The following is a 12,468-nucleotide window of genomic DNA, read 5'->3' as shown; positions in this document are numbered from 1 at the left end:
ACTGTAGTTCTGGGAGAATAAGGACATTCTCTGACTAGGAAAAAGAAAAGCTGGATTCACAAATCCAGCTTTGTAATGTTTCAATTGGTAGCTGGAAGTAAGCACTCAGCTAGAAGGTAGGATTTTATGCATAGAGTAATCAACACATGTCTGGAGGTATGGGCTGACTCCACTTGGTGGCTGGATTATAGGAGACAGATCTGGGAGCAAAGTAATCCTACTCATCTGATGTGTGGCAGCTGGCAAAGAAAAGACAAAGTTTACACAGCAACTCAAGTTTTCAGACCATGGTCTGCAAGTAACAGGTACAGAGAAGGCAATTTTTGTGTTCATTTAATTTTCAGAATATAAAGAATCAAAGAAGAAAGGCTTAATATGTCATGACTGACAGTGCATTCAGCTTCCAGAACTCTATAGCTTGGCTCCTGATGATTGACAGTGTGGGGATGATTACAGATTATGATTTCTACCAATACTGTGGATAAAATCAATGCCAGAAATCAAAACACATGAACAGGTACTGCCTAACAATATGTGATAAATAACGATGCATACTAATTCTTCAGTCACAACTCAAAGAAGTTAGATAGGAGCCAGGCACAGTGGTGCATGCTTGTAATCCCAGTGGCTCTGGAGGTTGAGGTAGGAGGATCACAAGTTCAAAGACAGCCTCAACAAAAGTGAGGCACTAAAGAACTCAGTGAGACCCCTGTCTCTAAATAAAATACAAAATAGTGGTCTAGTGCCCCTGAGTTCAATTCCTGGTACCAAAAAAAAAAAAAAAAGAAAGAAAGAAAAGAAAAAACTAGGATAGCTAAAGCTGGAGGCATCAGGAAACCCAATTTCAAATTATACTACAGAGCTATGGTATAGCATAAAAACAGACACATAAACCAGTGGAATATAATATAAAACACAACTACAGTTATCTGATTCTTGAAAAACGTGCCAAAAATATACACTTGAGAAAAGACAGACCCTTTAGTAAAAGGTCCTGGGTAAACTTGGAAGTCATATATTAAAGAATAAAGCTAGATTCCTATCTCTCACCCTATTCAAAAGTCAACCCAAAATGGAACAAAGACCTAAACATTAGACCAGAAACTTTGCAAACTGCTGGAAGAAAACATACGAATAGCACTCCAACATTTAGGTGCAGGCAATGACTTCTTCAATAGGACTCCTAAAACTCAGAAAGTAATACCAAGAAATTGATAAATTGAATGACACAAAATTTAAAAGTTTATGTGCAACAAAGGAAACAATGGAATGAAGAGAGAGTCTATAGAATGGGAGAGAATCTTTGCCAACTACTCTTCCAACATAGTATTAACATGTAAATTATATAAAGAACTCAGTCTCAATCCTTGCCCCCCACACAATCAACCAAATAACCCATTCAGGAAATGGGCAAATCAACAGAACAGATACTTCTTGAAAGAAGTACAAATGGCCAGCAATTACAGAAAGAAAAAAAATATCATCTTTAGCTACCAGGAACAGGCAAATCAAAACTACACTGAGAATCCATCTAGTTCTAATTAGGATTGGCAATTATCTAGAACACAAATAACAATAAGTGTTGATAAGGATGTACAGAAAAAGAGTTCTTATATACTGCTAGTGGGAATATAAATTAGTACAACCTTTATGAAAATCATTATGGAGGGTCCTCAGAAAACCAAAGACAGAGCTACCACATTATCCAGGTATACCACTACTCAGAATTTATCCAAAATATTAAAGTTAGCATACTTGAGATATATACATGCATAACCATATTTATATCAGCACATTTCAAAAACAGTGAAGTTATGGAATCAGCCTAGGAATCCATAAACAGATGACTAGATAAAGAAAATGTTTTATACACACACACACACACACACACACAAACATACATACAATGGAGTTTTACTCAGTCATGATTAAGAATAAAATTATGTCATTTGTAGGAAAATGGATGGAACTGGAAATGATCATGTTAAGTAAAATAGGCCAGACTTAGAAAGACAAATATTGGATGTTTTCTCTCTACATGTAGTATATAGGAAGAAAAGAAGACAATATGAAAGCAGTAGGGAGACTATCAGGGAAAGGGAAAGAGACAAGGGGCAGGTTAAGTAGGAGGGGAGTAGATACAATCAAGCATGTTGAATGTATGTATGGAAATTTCACATTGAAACCAATTATTTTGTGCTATAATAAATGTATTGAAGTAGTTTTGGTTTAAAGCACACTAAAGCAAAACCCTTAAAACTGGTCTTGAAAGAAGTTGTTGATGAGTGAGCCATTTGCCAGGTGCATAAGCCATTGCCTTGAGAAGATAGCTGCTTTCCAGGGGAGCAAACTATTTCCTGGTCATTGTTTCCATTGTTTTCAAGATTTACTTTTGGGATGATAAGTCCCTAGAATAAAGAGTGACTCCTGTTGATAGGACACAGTCAGCTCTGCGGGTGGAGGTGATCTCATGTCAAAATTTCATTTTTTACGAAATTTTACATTCTTATTCTTGTTTTTCATTTGAAACATATTCCACTTTAAACATGTTCTATGTAAACAGATTTCCCTTACATTCTTCCCTTAAAAATGTTTATTAAGCTGAGTGTTGATTAACTTGAGAATTATAAACTCCTGGGGGCTCAGTCTGAGGAGGACCCTAAGATTTTATGGCCTTTACCTCTTGAAGGCCTGCAGAGTTCTTAAAAATGAAACTCATGTTTTTGACAGAGGGAAGGGAAAAGTAACATTTTGAAATAAGCCAAAAGCATTCTATACAGAAAAGGATTATCCTAGAAGGTAAATGACTTCACCAAAGCCTTATTCAACTTGGGGAAAGGGAAATTACCCAACTCTAGCACTCCATATCCACCCTGCCTCACCTAAGAGGGACAGTAAAGCTAAGAAGCACAAGTGAATGGCACAGCTCAGAGGCCCAGGGCTACTAAAATACTGAGACTCAAAGGATTCCAGATGCACCTTCTCTTCCCAAACAACATAAATAAGGTTGCTGTATAATAATGGTGGATTACACATGCAAGAACTGCAAGACTTGGATTTCATCTATGAGGTGATTTCTAGTGACACCAAAAACAACAGAGGAGATACAAAGACACTAGAGGAAATTTTATCCTCTCACATACACATTTAATGCAAACAGCAAGCACGACCTAACTGCTAGCTAGATAAACATAAAATCTCACAACAATAGCTTCTCTAGTCATCCTCCCTTACCCACAGAGATACTCTCAAGATCTAGAGTGGATGGCAGAAACCACAAGAAGCACCAAATCCTACATATGGATGCTATGTTTTTTCTCTACATATATACCTATGATAAACTTTAGTTTATAAATTAAGCACAGTAAAAGCTTAACAGTAAATAATAATAAAATAGAACAACTAAAACTGTACTGCAAAACTATACTTAAATATAAAACTAAAAAAAACTTAAAGTTAAGGTAGTTTATCTGAAAATATCTTAAAGTCCTCCTCCTCCTCCTCCTCCTCCTCCTCCTCCTCCTCCTCCTCCTCCTCCTCCTCCTCCTCCTCCTCCTCCTCCTCTTCTTCTTCTTCTTCTTCTTCTTCTTCTTCTTCTTCTTCTATGATGTGAGATGATGCCAGGTATATGTGATAAGATGCTATGAGTGAATGATGTAGGCATAGTGAGGCAGCATTAGGCTACTAATGACCTGACAATACATCAGAAGGAGCATCATGAGCTTTGAGTGACTCTGGATCATCAAACCTTCATGGTGTTGAGTATGAAGCATATATGGTGTAGATATGCTTGCCACAGGTATAATTTACACCCTAGGTAGGGCAGAGAAGAATGGCATGAGATTTCATCACACTACTCAGAACAGTGCACAATTCAAATTTTCAGAATTACTTAGAATTTTCCATTTAGAATTTTTAGACCATACTTGACCACCGGTAAATAAAACTGTATAAAGTGAAATCATGGACAAAGGGCAACCCCTATACCTCATTTCAGAGCCTTATATATTATGTCTGACTCTCAAAGAAAACTGACAAGAATGCTTAAATACAAGAAAAACCACAATTTGGAGAGACCCAAAGCCAGCATGAAAATCAGAATCAAATAAGGTAGAGTTGTAGGAATTATGAGACAAGGAATTTAAAATAACTATGGTTACTATGACAAAAGTCTACTAGAAAATAGTGGGCAAGATGCAACAATAGAGGGGTAATGCAAGCAGAAATGTGGATAATCTAATAAAGACTTAAAAAATTGCTAAAAATCAAAATACTACAGGAAAACAATGACTGTCTTTGATTAGTTCATCAGTAAATTGGACACAGTCAAGGAAAGGCTCAAAAACCTTGAAAATAGGTGAAGAAAAACATTTCAATTTAAAATGCAAAGAGGAAAAAAAATTGGAAAAAAAACCCCAAAGAATTTCCAAGATCTTTGTGACAAGGGCAAAAGGTGTAATATGCACAATGGGAATTCTAGAAATTAAAAAATGATGAAAAGGAACAGAAATTTTAAAGCAATATCGATGGAAGAGTTTTCTAACATTAATGACAGACACCAAACCACAAATTCATGAAGATCTGAAAAATACTACAAACAACAATCTGCACAAAGGCAAATCATATCCAAACTGCAGAAAATCATAGAAAAAAAATGTTCAAAGCCAGAGAAGGGGAACAAAACTTTAAATATGAACCAGTTTGAGACTTTTATCAAATTTGTCAGAAACTATGCAATCAAGAAGGAGAAGTGAAATATCTAAAGTGTTATAAAAACCAATCAGTAATTATGAATCAAGGCCATAGGCAGCATGGCATCCAGCTGATTCTAAAGCCCCACTTCCACCCTGACAGGCCAGCGGTGCATGGCCTGGCCCCAGGGTTCAATCAGCCAGTGGGGAAGATTGGCAGGAGCAAGGCCCAGCAAACAAAAGTGCACCACATAGTGCCCTGAGTCTGGACCCATTGGGCCCATAGTGAGGTGCGGTATCACACCAAAGTCCGAGCTTGCAGGGGCTTCAGCCTGGAGATTTGAAGGTGGCAGGCATTCACAAGAAGGTGGTCCAGACCCTCAGCATCTTTGTGGACCCCAGAAGCGGAACAAATGCACACTGTCGCTACAGGCCAACGTGCAATGGCTGAAGGAGTACTGCTCCAAGCCCATCCTCTTCCCCAGGAAGCCCTCCACTCCCAGAAGAGAGACAGTTCTGCTGAAGAACTCCAACTGGCCACCCAGCTGACAGGCCCAGTAATGCCTATCCGGAACATGTACAGAAAGAGAAAGTCAGAGCCTAGGCATTTGCCAGTCTCCTATTGGCTCCGGCCAATGGCCACCACTTTGGCATCTGGGCAAAAAGGGCCAAGGAAACTGCAGAACAGGAAGTCAAAAAGAAAACTAAAGCACTGTGGGGCCTTATAAATAAGTGCTCTCCGTGAAGCTAAAAAAAAAAAAAAAAAAAAAAAGAAGAAGAAGAAGAAGAAGAAAAGTTAAGAACAAATAAAGACTCACTGAAATATAAATGGAGGAAATTTGTTAATAGGTCTACCTTACAAAAAATTTTAAAGGAGATTTTCTGAAAAAAGGAAAATTAATAAGTAAGAAAGTTGGATCTACTTAAAGAAGGGAGGGACATTAAAGAATGAAGGTAAAATAAAATCCTCATTTTTTATTCTATCCAATCAAATAGAAAATAATTGGATTGTATTGGGCAATAATAATACAAGAGTAGGCAAAATGAATGACAGCAATGTTATGTTATGTGAGAAAGAAACTGGGAATACTCTGTTACAATGTAACAGTACTAACCCTGAAGCTATATAGTGTTATTTGAGAGTGGATTTTGAATAGGGGGGTGTGTGTGTGTGTGTGTACCATACTAACACTAATCTATTTATAATTATGCATCTAAAAGCAAGGCATCAAACTATGTAAGGAAATACTGAAAAAATTGCAAGCAGAAATAGGTGAGTTATTTTTTTTTTTTAACTGGGAGAACTCAACATACTTCAATGAATAATCGACAGAACTAGCATTGAACCAAATAGTTCCATATAATTATGGTTTACAAATGATGTGTCATCCCAAAGCTCATGTATGAGAAAATGCAAGAATTTTCAGAGGTGAATTGATTAGATTATGAGAACTTTAAATTAACTGGTAGATTAATCCACTGATAAAGATTCACTGGGTGGTAACTGGAGGAAGAAGGTCACTGAAGGCATGATTTGGGGGTTTATATTGTATTACATTCTGACAAAGGATTTGCCTACATTTTACCTAAGTCCTGAGACTTTCTGTGAGTCTGAGTTTAGAGGTGAGAGGCTAATTAATCTGGTGGAGAAAATTTCAAGTCAGCATAGCATTCAGGCAGAGGCTTATATATTGCTGGTGGATTTTAGCCAAGTTTACTATGATAATCAGGAGCAGAAAACAGAGAAGAAAGATTTGAAAAACTTGCAGTGTAACCATAAAAGTGAGAATAAAACTAGGAATAAGGAAGATGCAGTTTTTAAAAGACACAGCCACTAAAGGGAAGCTAGAAACAATAAGAAAGATGGCTTGAGGACATATCAGGGCTGACATCTCAGGCTCAAGGGTATAAAAGTAAAAATTCCTCTGAGAAGAAGCCATGGGAGCATGCTGCTTAAACAGGGGGGCTTAAAAGTCATTTCACTATGCTAAGCTACCCAGGCACTCAGAAGCAGCTGTAGCCATGGTCCCAGGAGCTTTGACTAGTGCTTGAGATTATGACACACCTTGGTGTCAACCACATGGTGTTGATTCTGCAGGTTTGCAGGAACCTGGAGTTAGGGGCTCAGGAAGCTTCCACTGAGATGTCAAAGGAAGGTCTGATAGGCCAGGCAAAGTGTAGCAGGGTTGAAATCCTCAAAGGCAGCCTGAGAGGGGTGATGCATGAAGATGTGAGAAGGAAGCCAGAGCTGCAATTGAGACTCCAAGACTAAGAGATGCCAGTGATTTGAAATGTCTGCAAAAGAAAGCTGCAGGAATCAAGGAAACTGCAACCAGCAATTCCACAGGAATAGAGCCACACAAGCTCTTTGGATGGAACATTAGGATGCCTTGTGCTCCAGATGCTGGACATGGGCTACAGGACTCATTTGCCCACCTGGATTTCAGTCTTGCTTTCTTTGGTCCCATTTCTTCTTTCTGTGCTTATTTCTCTCCTGTGGAATGGAAATGTTTACTCTGTGCCACTCTCACAGCTAAGAGCTTGTCTTGAGTCTCAGATGAGATTTTGAACTTGGACTCTTGGGCAATCCTGGAAATGTTAAAACTAAGGAGACTTCTGGAAATTGACTAATTGGGGAGCTGGTGGTAGAATGTTATGGTTTAGCTATAAGGTGTCCCCCAAAAGCTCATGTGTGAAACAATGCAAGAATTTTCAGAGGTCAAGTTAATTAGATTATAAGAAGTATAACCTAATCAGTGGATTCATTCCCTGATAAAGACTGATTGGATGGTAACTGTAGTCAGGGAGCTTGTGGCTGGAGAAAGCAGATCACTAGGGGTATGACTTTGGGATTTGTATTTTGTCCTTGATGAGTGGAGCTCTCTCTCTGCTTCCTGGTTGCCATGTACTCTGCTGCTTCCCTCCATCATATCCTTCTGCTATGATGTTCAGCTTCACTCAGGCCCAGAGCAAGGAATCAACCAGCCATGGACTGAACTCTAAAACCTCAAATAAACTTTCCTCCTTTAAGTCCTTCTTGTCAGGCCTTTTGGTCACAGCAATGCAAAAGCTGACTAAAACACAATTATTAACTGGAAATAATTGACATCTATAGACTACTGCATCCAACAACAGCAGGATTCACATCCTTCTCAAGATCACATAGAACTCTAACCAAGATAGATCACATGCTAGGATATAAAATGTAACTGAACAAATTAAAAGAATAATGATCATATAAAACATGCCCTAGACAACAATGGAGCAAAGTAGAAAATACAGTAGAATAATACAACAAAATTCCCCCAATATTGAAGATTGAACAACACACTTCTAGGCAGTACATGAGTCAAAGTTTCAAGAGAAATTCAGAGTTATTTTGAAAATTAAGACACTTGGTCAAAACTTGAGGAATGTAGAGAAAACAGTACTTAAAAGGAAGATTTTAGCACTGGATGCCTATATTAAAGAGAAGAAAGATAAATCATTGATAATTTAAGCATTCACCTTAGGAAAATAGAGAAAGAGCCTAAATAAAGCAGAAAAAAAAAGAGACGAAAAGTTAGAACAAAAATCAGTGAAATATAAAAAGGAAATCAATATCAAAAAGTTCACAAAATTCAAAGCTGATTTTTTGAAAAGATCAACAAAATTGATAGAAACCCATGCCAGGATAACTGGGAGAGAAGGGGAAACAGCAAAGAGAGAAGAAGGAGGAGGTAGGAGGAAGAGGAATGAGAAGAGGAAACAGAAAAGTTTTAAAACTACTAATATCAGAAATAAAAAGAAGTTCCTTGCCACTGCTGTCAAGGACATTAAAAGGTTCCCAAATAATATCATGCAAATTATATATGCTTATGAATTTGAAAATGGACTGATTACATGAAAGACACAAATTACCAACTCAGGATCTTCATATATTCATGATGCTATAACAGAATACCACAAACTAGGTGGACTGATATTCTTTTAAATTGACACAGAAACTTATTTTTCATCTTAATGGAGGTTGAGTGGGTTCAAAATCAACTCAAGCCATCAGCAGCTCAGTGTCTGATGAGGATCCACTTCCTGGAATATAGAAGGATGTGTTCTCACATAGCAGAAGCGGTGAGGACCCCTGTGGCCTCTTTTATCAAAGCACTAATCCCATTTCTTAAGTTTGCAAAGTCCCCTCCTCCTAATACCATCACATAGGAAATTATGTTTCAACTAATGCATTTTAAAGGGATACAAACTCAGTCTATAGCATTCACAAAAAGCAGAAATAATCTTGTATAGATCTATATCTGGAATGGAAACAGGTGAATAATAAACACCTTCCAAGGAAGAAAGCACACCAGGCACAAAAATTTCACTGTGAATTCTACCAAAAATTTAAGGAAGATATGATAACAATTATTTACCATCTATCCCAGAAAAACGGAAGAATAGGGAACATTTGCCAAATCATTCCATGGGGCTATATGCCAAAACAAGATGAAGGCATAACTAGAAAAAATATGTGCTGACCAATATCTTTCATGAACATAGATTTTTAAAAATCCACAACAAAGTATTAGCAAACAGAATCTAACAATATATGATAGCAATTCTACACCAAGACCAAGTGATATTTACTCCAGGTGTGCGAGGCTGGCTCAACATTCAAAATATAGTTAAAGTGATTAATTCATCAATCAGACTAAAGAAGAAAAATCATTTGATCATATAAACAGATCCAGAAAATGCATTTGGCAGACTACAATGTTCATTCATAACTAAAACTTTCATGAAACTAGGAATGTAATGGAAATTCATCAACTTGACTAAAAATCTATTAAAAACAAAGCAAAAAACCCAACAGCCAATCTTACACATACTGTGAAAAACTGGGTGTTTGCGCCTAAGATCAAAAGGACAGCATGTATGCCTCCTCTTACTGCTCCTGTATTCTTAGCTAATGCAGTAAGACAATAAAATAAAATGAAAGGTACACAGATTTGGAAAAAAGAAATTAAATGCTCTTTATTCACAGGTGACTTGACTTTCTACGTTGGAAATCTCAAAGATTCATCCAGAAAAACTTCTATAATTAATAAGTTACTATATAATGTTACATGATATGAAGTTACTATACAAATTCAACTACTTTCCTATATATATCCTCAATGAACAATTGCAATATGAAATTAAAAACCCAATAGAATTTGCACTAGTATCAAGAAAAAAATACTTGGAACATAACCTGGTAAGTGTGATCAAGGAGGTCTGGGGTTGTGGCTCAGTGGTAAAGTGCTGGCCTGGCACTTGTGAGGCATTGGGTTCTATCCTCAACACCAAATAAAAATAAATAAATAAAATAAAAGTATTGTGTCAATCTACAACTAAAAAAAATATTTTTTAAAAATGTGGTAGGGTCTATATGAGGAAAGTTTTAAACCTCTGATGAAAAGAATAAATGAAGAATTAAATGAATGAAGAGTCATACCATGAACATAGATAAGAAAAATCAATGTTGTCAAGAGGTCACATCTCTCCAACTTGTTCTATACATTCAACAACTTATTTTGTGGAAGTTGGTGAACTTATTCTAAAATTTATATAGAAAGGCAAAAGACCCATAATAGTCAACAATACCGGAGAAGAAGAAAAATTTTGTTTAACTTGCAAATTGATCTGTGGAACAGAATAGAGAATCCAGAAATAAAAGCACATAAATATGGTTAACTGTTCTTTTGCAAAAAAGCAAAAGCGATTCAATGCAGGAAAGATAGTCTTTCCAAATTGAATGAAGTCATTGTATGTTTATACATAGGAGGAGGGGGAAAGAGGATAGATGAAGAAGCAGCAGCAGCAAAAGAAAAGGAATCTAGATACTATCTGTGTTATTCAGTTTTTCATTGCTATTACTAAAGTACCCAGCACAAATCACTTAGAGAAGGAAAGATTAATTTTGGCTCACAGTTTCAGAAGTTTGAGTCCTTGGTTGGCTGCCTCCATTTCCTGAACCTGAGGTGAAACAGAACGTCATGGTGGAGGGCTTAGTGAAGAAAAGCTGTTCAGTTCAGGGCAGCCAGGAAGCAGAGAAAGAGAGGGAGAGAACGTGGCTGAGGAGAAGAAAAACTCCAGGTCAACTTCCAAGTGACCTACCTGCTCCAAATAGGTCTCACCTCCCAGACGTTCATTCAGCTATCACTGGATTAATCCCCTGATGAGTTCAGAGCACTTATGGTTCAGTCATTGCCTAAAAGCTCCACCTCTGCACCTTGATGCTTTGGGGGCCATGCTTTCAGCACATGACTCCTTTGGGGGACATTCCAGATTCAAACCATAATATGAACACAACCCTTGCTCCTTTCAATAAATCAATAAATATTAACTCAACCTGTGTCTTAGATGTAATTTTAATTAACATCATTTTGAATTGAGAAGTCATAACTGTGTATACTAATGGGGTGCCATATGATTTTATACACACATAAACACACACCACACACAATGTGGAATTCTTAAAAAGTCAAGCTCATTAATATATCTATTTAGTCCTTTGCTGATCTATTATATTTTTGTGGTGAAACATTTTAAACTCACTTTTAGTTATTTTGAAGTTTATAATAAGGGAATTTCTCAGAGTACAAGAACTGGGTGAAAGCAGGATACTGCCTGCTGCTGCTGCACAGCTGTGAGATGCTGTCCTTCCATTGTAGCCTGCTCGCCCTGGCCCCTGGCCTGGGCCCCTGCACCACCTGTTGCGGGTGGTGCCCGTCAGTTTCAGCCACAGTGTCAGGTGTTTGCGGAGTGGAAACAGGAGATTTTGAGACAGCACAACAGAAACGAATACATGCACTGGGGAAACTGCTGGCTGGGCCGCTGGCCCGTGGATGCTTGGCAGGTAGTCAAGGCCTACAAGCCTCAAGGACTATCAGACAAATGAGGACTTGAGGAATAAGATGCAGCTGCTCTTTTAAATTTCATCAACTCCTGTGATCACTTTTTGGTTGATTGAAAGAAAGTCACAGAGGTGATTGTCGCAATGAGATCACGCACTTTTCAGAGATGAAAGCATCCTCTACGTGGCTCCAAGCCTTTCAGATAAAGATCCAAAATTTTCTGAATTAATTCAAGAATATCACAAAGATTGTGGCATGACAGTATAGAATAGAACAGTTGATATCTGACTGGGCTGTTCACATCCCTAGGATCAGCAAGATGGGTATAAATGTGAAACCGGAAGTTACCTGAGTGCAAGCCAAGTAAATGAAATCAAAATAGAATTACTGAAGGAAGAACTTGAAGAGATGTATCTTCAAGCAGAAGAACAAGAGGTGTTGCCTGAAGAGATCTCAAATTGACTGGAAGTGGTGAAGGAATTTCTAAGAAACAATGAAGATCTTAGAAATGGTCTTAGAGAAGACATGCAGAAGCTTGACAACACAGGATCAAAAAAGAGATTCAAAGGAACCTGGGAGACAGACACCTGAGAGAAAGGACTGAGGTTGACCTTTAATAAAAAGCAGGCAGGTCCTGTGAAAGTCAGCGTGGCTTCCAGCTCAGGCATCCTTTCTGTGAAAAAGAAATAAATATGTGTGTGTGTGTGTGTGTGTGTATTCATATTCACAAATTTGGGGTTGTGTAATACATACCAATCTAAAAATATCAGAAACTCTTCTGCCATTGCTGTTAACATCCAGAGTTTTTTTGCTATTTCAAAGGTGAGATTCTTTTCTGGTCCTGACCTTTAGCTCTTATCTGGGTAAAGGCCAGGCTTGTGTCAAGGGCTCCTACAGAGTGCTCT

The 12,468-nt window shown here is 37.7% G+C and overlaps 2 pseudogenes; both read left to right on the top strand.

Moving 5' to 3' along the window:
* Window positions 1–5,436, top strand: part of LOC124077221 (large ribosomal subunit protein eL13-like) — a 28,076-nt pseudogene extending 22,640 nt beyond the window's left edge.
* Window positions 5,437–10,702: 5,266 nt separating this feature from the next.
* LOC124077220 (uncharacterized protein CXorf38-like) lies at window positions 10,703–12,167 on the top strand (annotated as a pseudogene).
* The last annotated feature ends 301 nt before the right edge of the window (window positions 12,168–12,468 follow it).

The sequence above is a fragment of the Marmota monax genome, unplaced genomic scaffold (assembly GCF_021218885.2).
Source record: "Marmota monax isolate L192 unplaced genomic scaffold, Marmota_monax_Labrador192_F-V1.1 WCK01_AAM20220418_F8-fsc00293, whole genome shotgun sequence".
Lineage (NCBI taxonomy): Eukaryota > Metazoa > Chordata > Mammalia > Rodentia > Sciuridae > Marmota > Marmota monax.
This window is presented reverse-complemented; position numbering and strand designations above follow the sequence as displayed.